This window comes from Podarcis cretensis, assembly GCF_951804945.1.
Source record: "Podarcis cretensis genome assembly, chromosome: 6".
NCBI classification, from domain to species: Eukaryota; Metazoa; Chordata; class Lepidosauria; order Squamata; family Lacertidae; genus Podarcis; species Podarcis cretensis.
The window spans coordinates 41,596,674-41,617,520 of NC_137175.1; the positions used below are offsets into that span (position 1 = coordinate 41,596,674).

Here is a 20,847-nt window from a genome sequence, read left to right on the forward strand (position 1 = left end):
ATGTATCTGCCTGGCTAAGGCTCATAAACTTTATCATTCCCTTTAATAGTCAACTCAGGTGGCCTCAACTCATAACTATATCATAAGATGAACCCAGTTGGATCAGAACAAAGCCTTATCTAGTTCAGCATTCTGTTTCCACAGTTGCCACCCTAAGGCATATGGGAAGTTCACAGTGTCTATCTGGAGGTTAAATAGATCCACCCAATCCCATGAAAAGGATCTATGAGCTTCCAGGACTATTGATGGCAGTTGATCCTATAGAACAGTGGTTCTCAACCTGTGGGTCCCCAGATGTTGTTGGACTACAACTCCCATCATCCCTGAGCTCTGGCCTTGCTAGCTAGGGGTGATGGGAGTTGTAGTTCAACAACATTTGGGGACCCACAGGTTGAGAAAGGCTGCTATAGAGGAAAGAAATGTAATCCTACTGCTGCTTTCTTTTCTTGGGACACACACAGAGAGAGAGAGAGAAAGAGAGAGAGATGCGGTAAAATGATGATGCTGGTTTTAAATTGTTTTCCAGGGGAAGAGGATAACCTAGCAAGGAAGTCCACTGTATGAGCAAGATGCAGCAGGGTTCTAAGGTTGAAAGAAGGAAATGACCTTCTTAAACTGCTGACAACGTATAGCCAGGGCAGCAAGTATGGGATAGAACATTGCAGAATACAAGCTCCCATCACCCTATAAATTGGCTGTGCTAGATGTGGCTGATGGGAATTCGAGTCCCTAAATATCTGAAGGGCCACACATTTGCATAGTAAACATCTTTATGCATGGCATAAGGGTAAAAAAGATCGCCTCCTTGCCCCATAGGAATGTTTCACATATAATGGAAGAGAGACACATTTTGCACTCTCCAGATTCTCCTCAGAACCACCATAAAGCAATAAACTGCCTTGATTTGGGGCTGACAGTTAGCTTAAACCTGAGCTCTCTGGTGCCATAGAAAGGTGTCTTTTCCTCTTTCTGCTTCCTGAATCTCCCCACTCTCAAGAGACCCGAACAATGCCAGTATTCCACAGTTGTCTCCTTTTGGTGCTGGGGATACTCTGCAAAATCTTGGTTTCAGGTTCTAGTTGTTCAAAATAAAAGGATTCCATAATGCAACAAATGGAGCCAGGGGTGTAGGAAGGATGGGATGTGGTCCGCCCCAGGTGTCATCCCTGAGGGGGGTTACAAAATGGCACACCATGGGGGGCGGCACTTACCGTGGGGCCTGGCCTACAGCGCACCCAAGCCACATGTCTCTCCTAGGAGTGACGTGGTGGCTCGAGCCCCATGCTGCCCAAAATGTCAGTGTGGGGCTTGCGTCTGCCAGGCAGACTCCGTGGGCAGCTCACCACAGCGCTCCTGTGGGCAGATCACCATGCCGCCCCTGTGGGCAAATCGCTGCGCTGCGCCATGCCTGGGCACGGATTGCCGCCCCTCCCTGTGACCTATGCCCCTGAATGGAGCTAATGTTCACACCTGAATATTGACACAAGCAAGATGGAGCAAAGCTCATACCAATAACTAACTCTAAGGTGCTACTGGAAGGAATTTTTCACAATTTTTTATTTTATTTTATTTATTTTATTTTGTTTAGAAGATGGAGCAAAGTTTGTAGCCTCTGAAAAAATGACAGAGAGTGTAACCAGCATAGACACATTGTTTTGATATCCCTACAGAGAAAGACAATTGACAGCTCTTTTTCAGAAATGCTTCACTGTCCCATCTCAAGCAAGAAAGTGGAGAACCGTAAAACTGTCCAGAACCAAGAAGAATCTGGAGTGAAAGGGACTGGGGAGAAATATTGCACTCTATTATAAACTCATAGGGGAGAAAGAAGGTGGGTACTTTTCAAAGATGGGGACTATCAATGCACACCATGCTTAAACCTAAGGTCCAATGTTGCTGGAAGTTTCTGATTAATGTTGCTAGAAGTGAGAGGAAGAATGGGGCACCCACAGCCTGGCACAGGGTGCCAGCTGCCAGCACTGATTGTAATGCAGTAGTTGTTGCTTTGGTTATGCATTGGGGTCAGCGGGGAGCAAATGATGACGTCATTTTAGCTTTCCCTCTGTTCCAACAAGGCGGGTATATATGCCCACTGTCAAATCTGAGTCACTTCAATGATATGATCCACCTACTTTGTGTGACTTTTATACAGGGAATATGAGAAACAAAGCAGAAAAGGCAATACAATGCCAGCTATGGTTTGCATTCAAAGTAATTTATTCAGATCCCTGAGGGAGGGCAGCACATAACAGGGCTGTGAGTGGCAAGTTTGCCAAGCCTGCTGAAACATGCTCTTTGACATAATATTTGGTTATAAGCTGTTTCTTGTTCAGAGGCATGCAATATGCACTCCACAGGATACTCAACTTCTTAAATAATGTCTTAATTTCAATGCTCTGGAACATTTACGCACTGGAAGCCACATTAACTGGCATTACAAGAACACTACCATGTATTTATAAACTGTAGTCACCTATGCACTGATTTTTTTATTGAATTATGTCAATTAAACATATATAAAAACAATGCCCACAACATATTTTGCTTCTCTGACCCATAACTCCTTCTTTACATGGTCCACAAGTTCCCCATTTCTGCTTATGGAAACTGGAGTCCAACAACATCTGGAAGGCCAGAAGCCTCCCCACACCCATCTTATCTGATTAAGAAAGCTCATAATTTCCCCTTTGCTTGAATAGCAGTTAATTATAAATATAATTGACTGGGAACCATCTCGAGATGCTTGTGTGCAACTCTGGTGCTGAAACAAAGCAAAACCCAGTTCTAGCCCAGAATTCTGCTGCTCAGATGGTTCACCTCTCAACATTCTGTCCATGTGATGCCTCTCCTCAAATACCTACATTGATTTCCCATCCACTTCTGCACTGGCACAAAGTCCTTATGCCTTAAAGTTCCCCACTGCTTTGGTCCCAATCTCTGCCCACATATCCAGATATATAATCCTGTCCATGGCCATCACTGCTCCAAATCTGATCTCCCTCAGATACCTGAAAGCCTCCTTATACAGCCCCACCCTTCCTTATGGTGGCCTCCTACATGACAAGTATATGAAGGTGTGAAAATTGCCCCAGTAGAAAATTGTGATTTAGCACTAAACACCAGTGCAGAGTTAATTGGAGTTAGTTCCAGAAGTGGAAAGAGGGAAAATGCCAACAAAAGGAAAGAGAAGGTAGGAAAGAAACCCACAAGCTTCTGATTGCTAACCAGGGTTAGGCAAACAGGCCACATTTAATCTGCAGCACAGCAATGAAAAGATGTGTATGACCCAACCCCTTACTCTGAAATCAAAGCATCAAGTTATGAAAAAGAAAGCAGTCAATTGACTAAGGGTTTCCTAACACAATTTAGTTCAGATTACAAAAGGCAGAAACATTAACAAGGAACAGTGGGGGAACAAAATGTAATCTAATTGTAAATGATTTTTCTGATTGATCACCTCCCTGTAGAACAAGCAGGAGAAAGGCCTTTGAAACTGGCTACATTCTTTGTTTCAGAAGAATTCCCACAACAGATGAAAGTGGTAATCCATAGTGTTCATTAATCTGCATTTAACAGAAGCTAGTTCTAATTAGATAGAGCAACAAGAAATCTAGAAATGGTCAGTTTTTTAACTTACATACATTAATTTATTTGCTTTATTTTGCTTTCACAATGCACCCAAACAAGTTCTCTTATCAACTGGGCAACAAAGGCTAATCATTAATGAGTAAACTTGAGCACTTTTTTGTCTGCCAGTAAACGTACAAAGAATGAATACCCTGGAAAGTAACCAACATTGAAATGGGCTACATGGTAATTCTCTACATTACACTTCCCTCTTTGAATAACCCAACAAATTATTATTTCATTCTACAACATCATTATGACAAGTGCTACTTTTTAAAAAGTGTACTTAATTTGACATGAGTCCTGATCTCAGCCTTCATATAGAGTCCTCTTACCAATTTATGAAACAGCTGGTGTTATTCAATAGTTATGCCTCAAAGTATTATTGCATGAGTAAGCAAACAAGAAAGCAAGCAGAATGATCAGGACGTTCAAATGGCTTGAGTTTCCACGCACTAGTTCAACTCATGCCCCCAAGTTTCACACCACCATCCTTGGGTGGCCAGATGCATTGCCAAGTAAATAAACCAAGTCCTGAAGCCTGACAAAGAAAAGCATTCTGCTCTTATAATTGCTAGATTTAGAAAGAAAAAGATCCAACAGCCCCCAACTGAGGATTTTCAGCAATATTCTCCAATACTTTTTCAGAACAAAGGTGGTCCCTGTTGTGAAGAGCACCATATATTATAATAGTCATTTTCTTAATCTGAATTATCAAGACAGGCAAATGACAAAAGTCTATCCTGGTCTGTGACCATAATAAAGTTCATTCATTCATTCATTCACTCAAAAGTGCCCCAAACTTTTCTGACCAAAATGTTTAGTAATTAGTATTGTATCAGTAGGGGTTATATATCACTGAGACCCTGCGTTTCTGAGTGAATCCCAGTCCTCTCCATTTACTACTTTGAAATTGGTGTAGGAGATGGACCCTACAGGCAAACTAAAAAATTCTCAATGGCTTAAGATCTGGTTGGCTTGTTCCTTGAGGTCCATGCTTGCTAACATTAGGGAGAATTCTTTGAAGATGGTCCACCACTGGTTTTTAAACCGGGTCAGACTTGCTCACATTGTAAGATCTGGTCCCCCATTATGCTGGTGGGGTTGTAAAGTACAAGGCACATATTGGCACATGTGGTGGGGGTGCACAAGTTCTGGAAGCAGGTTGCAATGGAGACTGGTGTAATTGTTATCTTAGCATCTAAGGTGACCTGCTTGCTATATCTCTTATCCATTTTTGATGGTGCCAATGCTGGCCTTACTTCTCAACGATTAATTCTATATTTGTTGGTTGTCGCTTGTCTAGTGATCTCTCAAGGGTGAAAGGGTGCATATTGTTATCCTATGGACCTATGGTTTAAAAACGTCATGCTCATTGCCTTTTCTGAAAAACTGACTCATAAAATATGTGCCACCAGGAGTGATGAAGACCCCTTCCGACTTTGCTTCTGCTTGGGGGCAGCTTGAAATTTATACGACCAAACTTGCCATTTGGCAACATTCAGGAATGTTTGGTAGAAATATGAACCTTGTCACTATGGAATATATTTTACGCCATTCATTCTTTTTAAAGCCTTCTAAGATTATTATGAACATTATCTTTTTTATCTTGCAATTTTATCCTTCCTGTTTTTATGACTGCTTGCCACTGTTTGCCACAATCAGCCTTTTGGAACTTTCTTCTCTAATATTGCCATTTACTTTTAAGGAAAGAACGGTGCTGTGATGCTTTTATTGTAATGATCAGTACATGGTATTTCAAATGCATATATTTTCATTCTACTAATGTTTAATTGTTTAAATAATATATATATGTGTATTAAATGTTCACTATTGTGCTTCCTTTCAGAGTAATTATCCACAGTGTCCTTTCAGAACATGGTTAGTTCCATACTATGTACTACTTGCAGATATTTATAGGTCATGCAAATTTGTGCAGGGAGCAATTGTGTAAGGACCTGTAGAAGATCAGCATGCTTGATGTTTCTGAGCTGAAAGGTCAGGTTGAAGAGGAAAGAAGAAATGTATAAAAGGAAGGAAGGCAAACTGACAGATTATGCTTAATTAAAAGGAGAGTATAAGTAGCAGAGAAAGTCAAGTAGGAAACATCACAGTCACAAAAGCAAATGTGATTTCCAGAAGTTCCAAATCATAGCAACTCCCAATACAACCAGTGGGTGAGGCTCATTAAAAGAGGTTAAAAATGGCTAACTAAAAACCTATCTGAATTAAGAGGATAGGGAGCCATAAGCAATGGAAAGACAAAAGGGAAATGCCTAATGATGTTGACGGAAAACATTCACTGAGTAAAGATGAGAGTCTGGATGTCTCAGAGTGCAATGGAACCAGACATGGCTGATCATAACCCAAATGCAGGGAACCCACAAGCAGGGAAAGACTATGGCCAGTAAGGCTACAATTAAAGCTTCTCCAGGGCATTTGCCAAACATGAGGGGATTCTGAAAAAAGGCCAGTACCCAATCCTCTCATCATTTAATGATACATTTGAGTGCTATAGTAACAAAGGAAATGTCTCCCTCGCAAGGTTGTGGGCTCTCCTTCCTTGGAGGTTCTTAAAGCAGGGGTTGGATGGCCATCTATCGTGGATGCTTTAGCTGAGATTCCTGCATCGCAGAAGGCTGGACTAGATAACTCTCAGGATCCCTTCAAACTCTGCAATTCTATGATTCTATGAAAGGAAACATAAGTGGGGGAACTTTTTCAGCCCAACAATCAACACCCCCTCACACACACAAGGGGACCTTCTGAGGGCCACATGCCAGTAATGTGTGGGGTCAGAAGCAAAAGTGGACCAGGCAATTTATTTAATGCTCATTTGTACAAGAAGCTACATTCCAGTCATGCAAAACGCAGAAGTTTCTACACACACACACACACACACACACACACACACACCACTTTCCATTGAGCACATTCAAGGAAGTCAAAAGCACTTTGTTTGTTCCAGGGGGGAGGGCTGGATGGGGAGGCCTGGAGATGTGGTCCTCAGCTGTGAGGTTTCCCACCTCAGTGTACAATGATTGATTTCACAGAGGCTTAGAATCTGGCACACAAAGACCCTTCTAACTGAACTAATAATGACCAAGGGCAAATTCAGCTGTACATGCATTGCAGATGACCACTGCTTGGAGGTCATGAAAGAGTTACATAGTAGAGCAGAAAAACCTAAACTTCAGCCTAACAGGTCCATATGCTTAGCATTAAGAAAGCAACGCTGGCTGAAGGGCAAACTATTACATGGCTGCCTTGCCTCAAGATCAATATCTTGCTTTCTTGCTGCCTTAGTGTAACACCCCCCGCCCATCAAAAAGGACTAGAAAAGCAAAAGTAGCCACAAATGTGTGCATGAAAACACACACACTGCCTCCTCCTATCTCATACACATAGGCACACTCACGCAGTCTTTTGCTTGCTACCTTTGGGTCTGTGCATGAATCACGTGCAGAGCCGTAGGTCACTGCCACAGTTAACTGGAACATTAACTCTCAGAATACCACAGCAGGCTACTCAAGGCTCTCTTTGTCCTGTTCCCACCCTCACCCCACCCCCACCCGCCTTACCCAGCCTCCGTCTAATTTAATCAAGATTTTTGGGATCTATGGCAATGCTTACTTGGCTGTTCCGCATTCCACTGAAAATTACAGCTGCAGCTTCAAAATATTTAGGGCACTAATAAAAAAGGCAAGTTAGATACGCTGTCAACATTTTATGGCCTAAATATAACATACCCTCTAAACGTAGTTAGAGAGTCCTGGGGAGAAGACACAGCTTGTTGCTTCAAAATAACTACTTTAAAAATCAGCATGGTCTACTCTGTTGCTAAAAACTGAAGTCAAAATGATATTTTGTTCATTTTTCATGTATCAACAGGGAAATTAGGTAGTCCTTTTGCTACTTTTTTGTCCATACAATCAATATAGTTACAAGTTCTGAGTCGCTCTCTATCCAGACTTTAAAAGGCAGAAATACCAAGCCACCAACTACCAGTATAATCTATGGATTAGACAGATTTTAGGGATACCTAGCACCACTTATTTTGAATGCTTACACTATGGAAAATAAAAATTGAAATGCATTTTCATTCAAGAACCTCAATTGTCTCTTATTAGTATTTTCTAATAACTAAACTGAGCTACATTAAAATGCACCTAGAGAATAACTTTAGACACAAAAGTGTTATGTATTGATGCAGAAAATGCATTTTACATGGCAAACCAAGCATATGTGTATGGTCTGAAGGCTTCCTTCTAAAGCTAAGCAAGGGACATGGCAATGGGTCCTGGATGTGTGCTATGGCCTCATCTGAGGTAAGGGTTTCACAATCACCCCTGTATAACCTCTCCTATTCCCTGGGCTCCTGGCACTCTGTCAAACTCTGCGGGGGGGGGGGGGGGTTGACATCCCTTGTCGGCAGTTGCCCAGTCCCTTTGGTTTGGCCCCAAGGTTTCATGTGTCACCTGTTCCCACCTAATGTGCAGCACATAGTCCAGGTAGGGGTGTATAAACTCCCACTGCCTTGAGGGACATCTTTGGGGGAAGAAAAGGCTCAAGGAGCAAACCCCACACAAATCAGGTGTGGAGTCCTTAAGATGGTTAGATGGCACCTCGTATGACTCCTTCCAGAAACTCCTGCAGCCAAGCTGGTGCCTAACGTATTGCTCTTCTTTCCTTTGGACCACATCAGGGAAGCTGAGGGGGGCGGGTCTCCTTGTCTGGGCAGCCCTAGGCCTCCATATCCACTGCCCAGGCTTGAGTCCTGGGGAGGTCACTTTGGTGCTGCTAACACGGTACTTTGACTTTGCCCCCTGAGGTGTACTCCGTTGTCTCTCAAGATGGATGGATGGATGACGACAACAACAACAACAACAAATATCACAGCATTGGGAAGAATCTGCCATTGCTTTGGCAAGCGGACTGCCACTCACCGCCACATCCTCACTGCCAAGACAACTAGATGGTTACATCCTCATCCTCTGCATGATCCTGCCTCAATTTCCTTTTGCCCCTGGCCACCAACTAGATTGTTACACACACACACACACACACACACACACACACACACATATCTTTGGCTTCAGCAGAGTCAGACCTGCAAACAGTACTGAGCTAGATAGGCCAATAGTTCCCGACGTTTCTGAGTCAGACTATCTATCCTATGTTCAGGCTAGAACAATGACTTGCAAGAGGGCAAGGGGGCCAGCAACATTTACCTATAGAGGCCTACCTGTAGAGGCTTGGTTTTTAAAGGCAACTACACAGCAATTAAGCAGGTGCAGTTTGTTCTAACCAATGAAGTAAAAGGGACTCTTTCACACTAACCGAGTGCCATTCCTAAATTTCACTACAATCTAGATTTTATTCTCATATAATGGTGAGGTGCATTTCTCAGTTATGACAAACTAATTCACCTCCATTCTAGGTCAAAACAACACTACTGTACTGTATAATTCTTTGGCTCACAAATTTGGCTTCCAAATAACCTTTTCCTGTCATCTTAAATGCTGTCAAGTCTCAGTCGTCAGATTCTCTGTGAAACTACCAATATTGCTTTGCCTTTCAAAATGAAATGGAAGCATGGATATGGCTTCAACAGGTGGCCCACTCTGCCAGCTGCCTGCAAAGGCCTGTGAAGTATTGGAAGTAATGCCCTATACTCCATCTTGCACAATTTCAATGCCACTCATGACAGGTTCATGCACCCTACCTTCGCTGATGCTCTTTCTCAAACCCCTAGGAAAATATTATCTTGACATGGTTGGCTGCAGGCACCGCAGCTGGATGACCAACCTGCCATCCTCAAGCTGCTGTTGCCCATTTCTTAGATGACCTGAATCTAATCCACTGCAAAGTCTGGCAAACACCAAGCAAAATGCTTTTAAAGTGATCAACATCAATTCTGTGAATAAATATAGGGAAGGTAAATGGAAATGCAGCATGGGCAGTTCATTTTCCACACTAAGAAGAGCTGATTCTAGCAACTCACCCAAACCACAGACAGGAATTATCTTGCCAGACTTTGAACTATAGCAAATCATTTAATGATCTCCTTGAGTTGTACGGTGACTGGCCTGGAGCAAAACATCTTTATAAAATAATACCTAAAACTGATATGGAGCACTGGAAACCATGTGAAAGACATGTTTAAATAATTTAAAAACACACCTAATAATTTCTCTACCCCAAATATCAGGAGTAGATTCAGACAACTGGGATCAATGCTTAAAATATATCTGTTTTTAACTGCACTGTGGGTGAGTGGGGGTGACCAGTGGCGTAGCGTGGGTTGTCAGCACCCGGGGCAAGGCAAGTAATTTGCGCCCCCTAACCCGTGGATTTGCGCCCCCTAACCCGTGGATTTGCCCTAACCCCAGATGTTGTGCCCGGTGCGGCCGGCCCCCCCTGCACCCCCCACGCTACGCCACTGGGGGTGACCACACAGTTCTGGCTTAGCACATGGCTGAGAGGGCTACAGATGACCACTTCCTCATATAGCCCTAGCACCTAGACTGCAAGTTTCAAAACAGTTAACTGTGGTTCCAAGACAATCTGATTACCCTCCTCCCAAGCCTGCAGTTCATTTCCAAACTACAATACTCCCTTGTTGGACTAGCAATCATATGGCTCCTAGCCATTGGAATCTTCATTTACTTAGATTGCAGCAATGACTCTTTTTTTAATAAAAAGCTCAACAATTGAACTATCTCCCAGTACTTAATTAGCAATTAGATACAGAGCCTGTTACCATGATCATAGGTTCTTCAAAACACAGATGTCAGACAGAAAAATGCTTATAATTGAGTTTCTGAAGGGCGCAGATTAAGTGACATCTAGGATCTTTCCAATTCTAAAGTTTCAGAGAATTCAGAGTCTTAAATTTCTGGTCTCTTCACTTCTTATGCACTCATTTAATGCAGTTCAGAACAGTGGCGTAGCGTGGGGGGTGCAGGGGGGGCCGGCCGCACCAGGCGCAATATCTGGGGGTTAGGGTTAGGGGGCGCAAATCCACGGGTTAGGGGGCGCAAATTACTTGCCTTGCCCCAGGTGCTGACAACCCACGCTACGCCACTGGTTCAGAATCTTTTCTGCCAATCTTATTTGTACTCTTATAGAGCAAAAGGTCTCAATACAACCTTTTATGAGAATTATACCCTTCAGCAAGCCAATATTACAAAACTGTCTAATTGATCATTTGAAAATGTCTCCTGCATTTTATGGATTTTCACTTTTTATCAAATACAACACAAAACAGGATGAGCTACCAGCACCTTTCATGACCAAATCCCCTATAGCTCTACATAGCAAAGCTAGTACAAGAACTCGGAAGTTATGGAAAGATGGTTTATCTGCATATCCTGCTCACAAACATGACTGAACTGGATCACTGGCTAGAGCTGACAAAGTGGTAAACTTTTGTGAATTAACAACAAGAGTAGATGTGAGTAAAAGGATCCATAAGAGAGGGGAAGCTTAAAAAAACATTGACTAAATAGATTTAAACAGTTCGGTTAATGTATTTACATATGGCAAAAAAACCCTTAAATTTCCAAGTCTTTTATTATGAAATAATGTTAATGATGTCCAAAGGGGATCAAAGCAAAGAAGTATGGGGAAGCAATTCCAGACTAAATATTAGTTGTGGGGGGAATCTCTTATTTGTACAAGCGTTTGGCTGGTGGAGCAAACTGCCCATGAAAGCTACAATACTTCCTTGTCATTAGGAAGTTCCTTACCACCATCAAGGTGAGTGAAAGCATCCCTTGTCAACCATCCTTTGAACTAAAACTAAGAAAGCAGAAGGTGAAATTTAGTGTTCTAAGTGGAGGGTGGTGGCTTGGAAGTATACAGAGCTGACCCAAAGGAAGATGTACAAGTTTGATTATCCATCTTGTCATGAACAGACACCAAGCCCTGAAAATTGCCCCACAGAAAGTCACGGACTCTTTCCTTGCTGCCAGTCGCTCGAGCAGGTAAGCAGTAAAAACTGTTCTCTGTTACGTTGCAACATTTAAGACAACAGTCTTTTCAAATGGAGCTCATGGAATTGCTGAAGTAGATGCACAGATTCCATGCAGACGTGCAGCTGACCGTGCTGTCATGAACAGGATGCCTGCCTCCATTTCTGTCTTTTTTTCTTCACTCATTTTTTAGAGATAAGGAAGAGGGAGGAGAGAGGAGCAAGTGGTTCTCCAAGCAGCAATAAGAAAGTGGAAGTGAGAAAGAAGAACAGGACTCTAAAGTACAATTTCAGAGCTGCACACAATTCCTTAGTGGCAAAGGGGACAGGAGTTTAGAATGACGCCCAGCAAGTACGTCACAGCCTCACAGATTCTTGCAACAGCAAGAAAAAAAACCTCCCAGAGTTGCCTTCTCACAATGAACTTAAGCCACTGGATGAGCTTATAGAGGAAACCATGTCATGGGAAGAAAGATTCTCCTGCCCTCGAAGACTCCAGCAAAGGAAATGGATGCAGAGAAAAGCACACTTAGGAGATTAGCTTAGTTTCCTCACAGATATATATAATATAGATCTGTATTTCTTGGCACTATCTCAACATTTACCTTTCACCTCAGCTGATAATATGCCTAAAGAGGCCAGCTGCACATAAAAATAAATTGCACAGAATCAAGAAGAAGGCTGTTTAAACATTTCAGTTCTCAGATTTCTCTTCTTGTTACTCTGAGCTGCAGTTAAGAAGCTAAAGGAACCAGAAGAAAATTTGTCTGTTCAGAAACTAGCCAGAACAGAAAAGGGAGGGGAATGCTACATGGTTAGGTAATACAGATTTGTTAACCTCCGGAGTACATCATTTCTGTCTAGCAGGCAGACCCTATTTCATGTGCAACACAAAATTCTTTAATGAGCTGAAATATGAACGCATAGCTTGCTGCTTCATGCCAAAAACTGCTACACACATAAGAGATTCATAAAACATGTCAAAATTGGTTTGACTTAGAGACATCTCTCTCTTCTATCGCAATTGGCAAGGAGTGGCGATGAAGGAGACTAAATTACAAGGGCCTCTTCCGTAAAAAGAGGCCATATGTGTAAATAACATCAGCAGGAGAAGATCTGGAAATCTTGCTAAAAATATGATGGTGTCGCCATGCAGAGAATTATGAGCGCACACAGAAACTTAAAGGAAAACAGAATAGTTAGAAGGGGGTAGGAATCCAAAGACTGGGCTCCTTTTCATAACACTGTTTTATCTGAAGATAATAAATTTAAACAGAAGAGAGTTAAAAAGGAGCACACTCAAAGCTCGAAATACAGAGGAATCAAAGATATGTACTGCACAAAGAGAAAAGCAAGAAATCAAAAGAAACCTGAAAAAGAAGAATGGAAGCAATATCAAAGCAACCTACCCTCCTGAGATTTGCAAGGAGAGGATCAGAACTCAACGTGAGCCAATGTGTAGGGCTCACACCTCAACTTCATTAGAATTCATACAGGGAAATGTAATATAATTAGTTATAGGCAAGGCAGAAACCATGTATTCTTCCCTAGAAGTGCCAATCTCTGCATTATTTTGACTAAGGCTTGCAATCCCCTCTCATCAGATTATTATTTCTATTTGAAAGCAAAGCCTTTGTTGTTTTTCTTAAAGTGCTATAGATTCCAGTTTTGGAACGGCGCAATTTTCATGGAATGTGGTCACTGCTACGGAACGGAACAGCATCCACAGATTTATGTAGAATCCCCTTAAAAAGAAGAGCATGTATCCTAAGAGAACTTTGAGTCAGCCTGCTTGTTCAGGCATATGGTACTTTCTCTCCTGGGGCTGAATACATGGCAGCCAATGCTTGAATGCTCCCACACCCAACCCAACCCGCCCCCCCGCTCCCTCCTCCTTCCCTTAGAGAGCTAACTGAAGCAAGAAGGGCTTGTAACCTAGCCTTCTCCCTTATATGCTAAGGCCCTGTTTAGGGATGCTTTTAATGTTTGATGTATCATAGTATTTTAATATTCTTTTGGAAGCCGCCCAGAGTGGCTGGGGAGGCCCAGCCAGATGGGCGGGGTATAAATAAATTATTATTATTATTATTATTATTATTATTATTATTATTATTATTATTTATTTATTATTTATTTATTTATTTTCTTTCACATGTGGGAACATGGTTCCAGAGGGGTTGTAGAATCACAAAATAGTAGAAATGTACGACCAGTGCCGTTCTTAGCAGAGCCAAATAATGCTGGTCCAGTTTATTTTTGCATGTGCCCCCACCCCCTGCACAATACTGAGCTGAAACAAAATAAAAAAATTCCTTCCAGTAGCACCTTAAAGACCAACTAAGAACTAACTTAGTTGGTCTTTAAGGTGCTACTGAAACGAATTTTTTTATTTTGTTTTGACTATGGCAGACCAACATGGCTACCTATCTGTAACAAATACTGAGCTGAGATATTCACATACCCATGCAAAGAGCTATTTCTCCTCCCTTTATTGCAAGCCACAATTAAACCTGGAAATCTCTAACCATAGATTCCCATTTCACTTGAACCAGTTTCAGAACTGTGGTAAACTAGAGGCACCCTTTGCTCATGAGCCATGACAAAAGGGATCTGTTTGCAAGGCTTGTGCGTATCTTGCCTTAATAAGCTGAGCTATGACAGTCCGAATTGGCCCTATATTTTCACACAACCAATTTGATAAAACAATACCAGTCTGCGTTGCAAGCAAAGGCCAATTCTGTAGTCAGAATTAAACAAAAACAAATAGATTCTCATAGGACTGGGATATGATGCTCCCAAACCAGGAATTCCTGAAGTGGCAGATTCCGACTGCTAAACATCAAGGGTGGTGAATCATGTTCCACTGCCTGATGCGAAAAGGGAAAGGCCACCCTGCTCTGCCGCTACCACCTAGCTGCTCCTTACACCTCTGCACATCCACATTTGCCACTGGCGGATAAGCGCCATTGCCATCAGCGCTGATTTCTGACAAGATGGTGCCAATTTGGGGTGAGATCTTACCCCAAAGTGACATGATCTTGCCAAAAAATGGCGCCAATGGAGGTGGTGCTTCTCCGTCGCTGACGGAAGTGGTGGGGCAGGTAGGTCGCCAGTGTGAGTGCTACCTGGGGGGGGGGGAGCTCCTGGTGCCTAAGGCAGTTGTCTCAGCCTCCCTAATGGCTGGCCCAGCTCTGTTAAACATTCAGGGGCTTATGTACAACCCACATATAGTGAGAAACTTGTTTTTTCAAGAAGAAGAAGAGTTTGGATTTGATATCCCGCTTTATCACTACCCTAAGGAGTCTCAAAGTGGCTAACAATCTCCTTTTCCCTTCCTCCCCCACAACAAACACTCTGTGAGGTGAGTGAGGCTGAGAGACTTCAGAGAAGTGTGACTAGCCCAAGGTCACCCAGCAGCTGCATGTGGAGGAACGGGGAAGCAAACCCGGTTCACCAGATTACAAGTCCACCGCTCTTAACCAGTACACCACACTGGCTCTCAGCGTGCAGGTACTTCAACACAAAGTACAGTGGTACCTCTGGTTACGTACTTAATTCGTTCCGGAGGTCCGTTCTTAACCTGAAACTGTTCTTAACCTGAAGGACCACTTTAGCTAATGGGGCCTTCCACTGCCGCCGCACTGCCACTGCACGATTTCTGTTCTCATCCTGAAGCAAAGTTCTTAACCCGAGGTACTATTTCTGGGTTAGCGGAGTCTGTAACCTGAAGCGTATGTAACCTGAAGTGTATGCAACCCGAGATACCACTGTACCTGCAAATCTTTGGGTTGTCTCCAGCCAAGTAATTTCGTAAGTAGAACAACTTCCACTTACACAACGGAACTTCTGCCAGAGCAGATTTTGGGATATGTGAGGGTGGATGCAAGTTTTGTTGCAGAAGTCATTCCACTCACACAGTGACTTAGTTGACTTCAGCCTGTTGCTCCTTGGCATTTAAATCCACCCCATTTTCTTATTCCCTTGTTGCATGAAGTGGTTCCAGAATCACTTCCATCTTGAATGCCCCCCCAAATATTGCTGCTTGTAGCCACTCAGCTAGCATTTTAAGGAGAGGCCTTGGGAGGGCACTAAAGCCCCCCTAGCAGCCGGTCAGAAATGTTAGCAACACACTCGTATCTCAGACACCACTCAAACCGTTGGCTTTGGCAGCAAACCTGACTTCCCTTATCAGCAAAGATACCTTTGAAGTGGTTGGCAGGCTTCCATCCACTGCTCAAACAAATGAGACCCTTCCTCGTATCACAGCCCTGAAAAGGATCTCTTCATCGTGAGATAGGAAGAGAAAAAACTTAATTAGATTAAGTCAGACCATATTGCAGGCTTCTTGCAACAGCAGCAGAACTTGACAGCCCAGGCTGAGAACGACAGGCATCTGAAAAGCTTCAAAAAACCCCCCCAAATATAAATTGCTTCTGGAAGTTTGGAAGTTAATCATATTACAGACAAACATGCCAGAGCCTGACAGGCAGCATGCCTGCACCATCCTTGGAAGACCTTCCCTTCAAAACAAGAAGAATCTTGCAGGAAGAGACAAGAGGATTTGTTGTGGCCTGCACATTTCTCACTGGAGGGCTGGGCTACCTACTTCCACACATTTCACAGAAAAGTCACAGCTGCTTTTTGCTGTGAAGTGCATAAAAAGGCAGGACCCTTCTTTATGGGATCTGTTGCGATGTCAGGATTCACAGACAATAGCTGTGACAGGATGCATCTTCCAGGCTCTGAGAAAATGACCACAGGCTGTGACTGTGCCTCGCGCAGACCTTATCACAGCTACACAGGCCTATGTAGCCAGAAGGGTAGATTATAGTGGCAGGCTTCTCTTCTAACTATCCTTGAAAGGGGGCTTTGCTCCAGCGGGTGGAGAATGCAGCAGCTCATCTCTCGAGTGAAACGCGCCCTTTGCAATTTGTCACAACCCAGCTTCAATTCCAGCACTTTGTGCATCTGGAAACTATCCCCAAATCATTCAGAATGAGCTTTTCGAATCTGGTAAGCTAGATACAGTGACCGGCCTTCTCCCTTCCAGGATATGTCATTTTTGTCCCCCATTTGGGAAATACCTTCTTATGCATGCATCTTTAATTGCACATGGACATTACTTTATATGAAAGCGTGCTATTTATTAAATTTATATGCTGCCTCTCTGCCCAAAAGAGTCCCCACAGCAAGCACATCTGTGATAAAGCAATACAATTAAAAGTAACATAAAAATTCAGCAGGTGTAGACTGTTTTCAGTTAAAGCAGTGTAACAAAAGCACCTGGTCAAATGTAAACAGGCACTGAGTTGTAAACTGGTTTCATGTAAATGGGAGCAGATGCTGTCACACTAAAGCAGTAACTCATATCATAAATGCATGCTTCTCCCCCTTGCTTTCTGCAGATCCACTGCTAGAGGGACTTCTCTTGTGCACATTGCCTATAAATTACAGTTGTACCTTCGATCCCGAACGCCTTGGTACTCAGACATTTTGGCATTCAACGCCGCAAACCCAGAAGTGAGTGTTCCAGTTTGTGAACGTTCTTTGGAACCCGAATGTCTGATAGGGCTTCCGCGGCTTCTGATTGACTGCAGGAGCTTCCTGCAGCCAATCAGAAGCTGCGCTTTGGTTTCCGAACGTTTTGTACGACAAACGGACTTCCAGAACAGATTCCATTTGACTTCCAAGGTACAGGCTTCCTCCTACGGGGTGGGGGTGGGATTGGAATTCTTGCAAAGCCGTGCTCCCCCGCCCCTGCCCCCCATTTTACAGGCAGTGTGCGCAGTGCCAGATTTAGCTTTGATGAGACCCTAAGCTACTGAAGGTAATGGGGCCCTTTATATGTGATATTTAACGGAGCAGGCTAGCAGGCGGGGCCCATTACTTACATAATAGGAGCCTACACAACACAAAACACTGTTGCTGTATGTAGGTTTTATTTTATTTGTTTTTTATCTTATATTTTGGAAATGTACATCCAGGTTTTTTTTCTTTAAATTTTTTTGGGGCCCCCAAGAGAGTGGGGCCCTAAGCTATAGCTTGTTTAGCTTATACGTAAATCCATCACTAAGTGTGTGTGAGTCCTTCCAGCAGCGGATCTGCATTTTTGCAGAACTGCTGCTGGAGGAACTCCTCACACGTGATGCCTTCTTTCTCCTCCTCCCCTTCCCCACCCTAGGGCAGAAAGAACCACTTCCCCAACCCCATCCCTTAAATGACCAACGTTAGAGATTTAAAAGTCATTCGTGCACTATCGTATGAATAGTTATGGACAGGTAGGTAACTGCACCCATCTGCAGAATTTGGCCTGTGAGGCCGATCCTGTTAAGGATCTGGCCCATGAACCCAAAAAAGTTTCTCATCCCTGCATTAAGGGATTTATATACCAATTGTAACACCCTGAACAATTCCCGGTAGCAAACTAGAACTAGTGCAGATCACTGGGCGGAGTTGTAATATGCTGACAGACTTTCACTCCTGTCAGCAATCATGCTGCAGCATTTTACACGAACTGCAGCTTCCAAATTAAGCATGAGTTAAGCACCATATTGTAGTAATCCGCTTTGGAAGGTACCAATGCCTGAATCACTGTGGTCAAGCTGTCCCAGTCCAGGAACAGTCAAAAGCCTGGTAAGTGAAAGGCACTCCTAGCCACTGAGGCCACTTGGGTTTCCAGGGACAATGCTGAATCCTGCAGCACCCCCAGGCTGCTCCTTCAGAGGGAGTGCAGTCCCGTCCGGAACAGGCAACCAGCTAATTTCTGGGACCCAAGAGCCACTTGCCCACAGAGGACAGCTAATTTTCGCCTTGTGCGACATGCATCTTGATATTTTTCTTCACCTTGGATTGCTCTTAGATCACTGAATCATAGAGTTTGAAGGGACCATGAGGGGCATCTAGCCCAACCCCCTGCAACGCAGGAATCTTTTGCCCAAGGTCTGGCTCAAACCCACAACCCTGAGATTGTCTCATGCTCTACCAACTGAGCTAACTTTTGGAAATCATTCATGCGTTAGGGCACAGATACCCGTAACACTGAAAAGTGTGATCAGTTGACTTCTGCAAATAGCCCCTAGGGAAACAATTAAAATACTTTATTTGCAGCCACACTCACCCAGTGGCTGCAAAAGCATGGATCTCTTGTTTAACAAAAATTACAAATATCAACATTGTTTATGTGCTGGATTTGAAGTACACAATCTTGCAACAACAACAAAATAAAGTTGGAACAAATTGCAATTTAATGTCTAGTCCATTTGCAAAACAGCTGGAAATCAACTATCTTATTTCCCTTGAATAATATCTGAAGGGTTTTTTTTTTAAAATAACAGCTGCTTTCAGACATTTAGATGGCATGTAGCAAGTACAATTATACATACTAAATGAAGCACTTAGAAATGGTGCGGTACCTACAGTGCTGCTTTCTTTCATAATTCTACATTTAGACACTGGCTATTTGCTGGTTAACAAATCTGCCCCTTAAGCGCTTTGATATTTGGGCTTTATCAGTAGCCTTGTGCTAGTTCACACTTGTCAGGTTGATTGGGATGCAGGAAATTGAGAGAGCTTTCCAGCAAAGAGCACAATCACCAGTGGCTCTGGGTTCAGTCACAAACTATTTCCATTCCGCATATCACATGTCAGTCTGAGAAAGGTTCCCCAGGAGGGACTGGTGCAAAGAATTATGTGCTACTGACACATAGCAAGCATAAAGAGAGTTAACAGAAGAAACTATCCTGGCATTTGACCAACTTGGCAGACCTGTTATCTGGATACTAGATTCTAACAAGTAACAGCTCCTGTCTTTGCAAAACCTGAGGCAAAACAACAGAGCTCTGCTTGTGGAAAACAAACCAAGATATATATTTTTTACGTGCCATTTAAAATCATGTTATCTATATTAATTTTCTATTCCCATAGTAGGCTACTTCATTATTGTACTTTTTCTTAGCAATGTAACTATTAGCTTCCTTCCAGTCCACCATTTCATGCTTTATAAAAAAAATAGTAGGAGAGAGAGGGTAATTCAATTTTCCCTACTAGACCTAATTTAGTAGGGAGGGCCTAGACCAGCCTTCTCCAACTTGATACCTTCCAGATTTTTTTTTTTAGACTACTGTTCCCATTGTCCCTGACCACTGGCCAGGCTAGCCAGAGCTGCTGGGAGTTGGAATGCAACAACGTATGAGCAGCGCCCATTAGGGAAGGCTGTCCTAGAATGTGCAGTGCAGGGCAACCTATACAAAAGCTTCTGGCAGGTTGCAAAGGTGCAAATTGGTGGCATCATGAGCCACTGCAAAGCAGCCCCAACACCGCCCAACCTCACAGCACAGTTCAGAAGTAGCTGTTCAGAAGTAACTGGACCTCATCTCCTTAGCTTCTGCACCATGATGACCAAAAGAGCATTCAATAGCATGTTGCCACTACTGCCAGAAAAAAGTGCACAAGCTCTATGCAGATTTTTCAATGCAGTCATACCTCGAGTTGAATGTGCTTCAGGTTGAGTGCATTCGAATTGCGCTCCACGGCAACCCGGAAGTAACGGAGTGCGTTACGTCCGGGTTTCGCCGCTCGCGCATGCGCAGACGCTCAAAATGACGTCACACGCATGTGCGGAAGCAGCAAAATGTGACCCGCGCATGCGCAGACACACTATTGCATCTTGCGTTCCGTTCGGGATGCAAACAGGGCTCTGGAATGGATCCCGTTCGCATCCTGAGGTACCACTGTAGAGAGGATTTAAGCAAAGACTTAATCCCAAGAAAGCATGCACTGGATTGTAGCCTGAGTCACTCATTTTTCCATACAATATGTACTTCAGTCAAACCTCGGATCCTGAACACCTCAGTTTCAGAACGTTTCAGCTCCTGAACACTGAAAACCCAGAATTAAATGTCCTGGTTTTCGAATGTTTTTCGGAAGCCGAACATTCAACGCGGCTTCTGCTGAGTGCAGGAAATTCCTGCAACCAATCGAAATCCGTGCCTCAGTTGTCGAACATTTCAGAAGCCGAACAGGCTTCCGGAACACATTATGTTCAACAACTGAGGTCTGACTGTAATTAATAGGAGTGTAGCCAAAGAATGCCATTTTACTTTGAATGGCAGCTACACAGTTAAAACTACAGAAGTCTTTGTGTAGGCAAAGTTAAAGAAATATCCAAACTCTTGATTTATTTGCTACTTTTTTATTTTAGCTATCCTCCAAGATGCTCAAGGTGGCAAACATCATTCTCTCACGTG

The 20,847-nt window shown here is 43.2% G+C and overlaps 1 protein-coding gene across 8 annotated transcripts in view; it reads right to left on the reverse strand.

The window, feature by feature from the left end:
* Positions 1-20,847, reverse strand: part of SRGAP2 (SLIT-ROBO Rho GTPase activating protein 2) — a 215,113-nt gene that overhangs the window by 96,756 nt on the left and 97,510 nt on the right. Inside the window, exon 1 of one of the 8 annotated variants that reach the window (XM_079978971.1) lies at positions 15,804-15,963. The exons of the other annotated variants lie outside the window; for them this stretch is intronic. The gene's annotated coding sequence lies outside the window, so the exon portion shown is untranslated. Of the gene's footprint in view, positions 1-15,803; positions 15,964-20,847 lie in introns of those variants that run through there. 8 annotated transcript variants of the gene reach the window in all.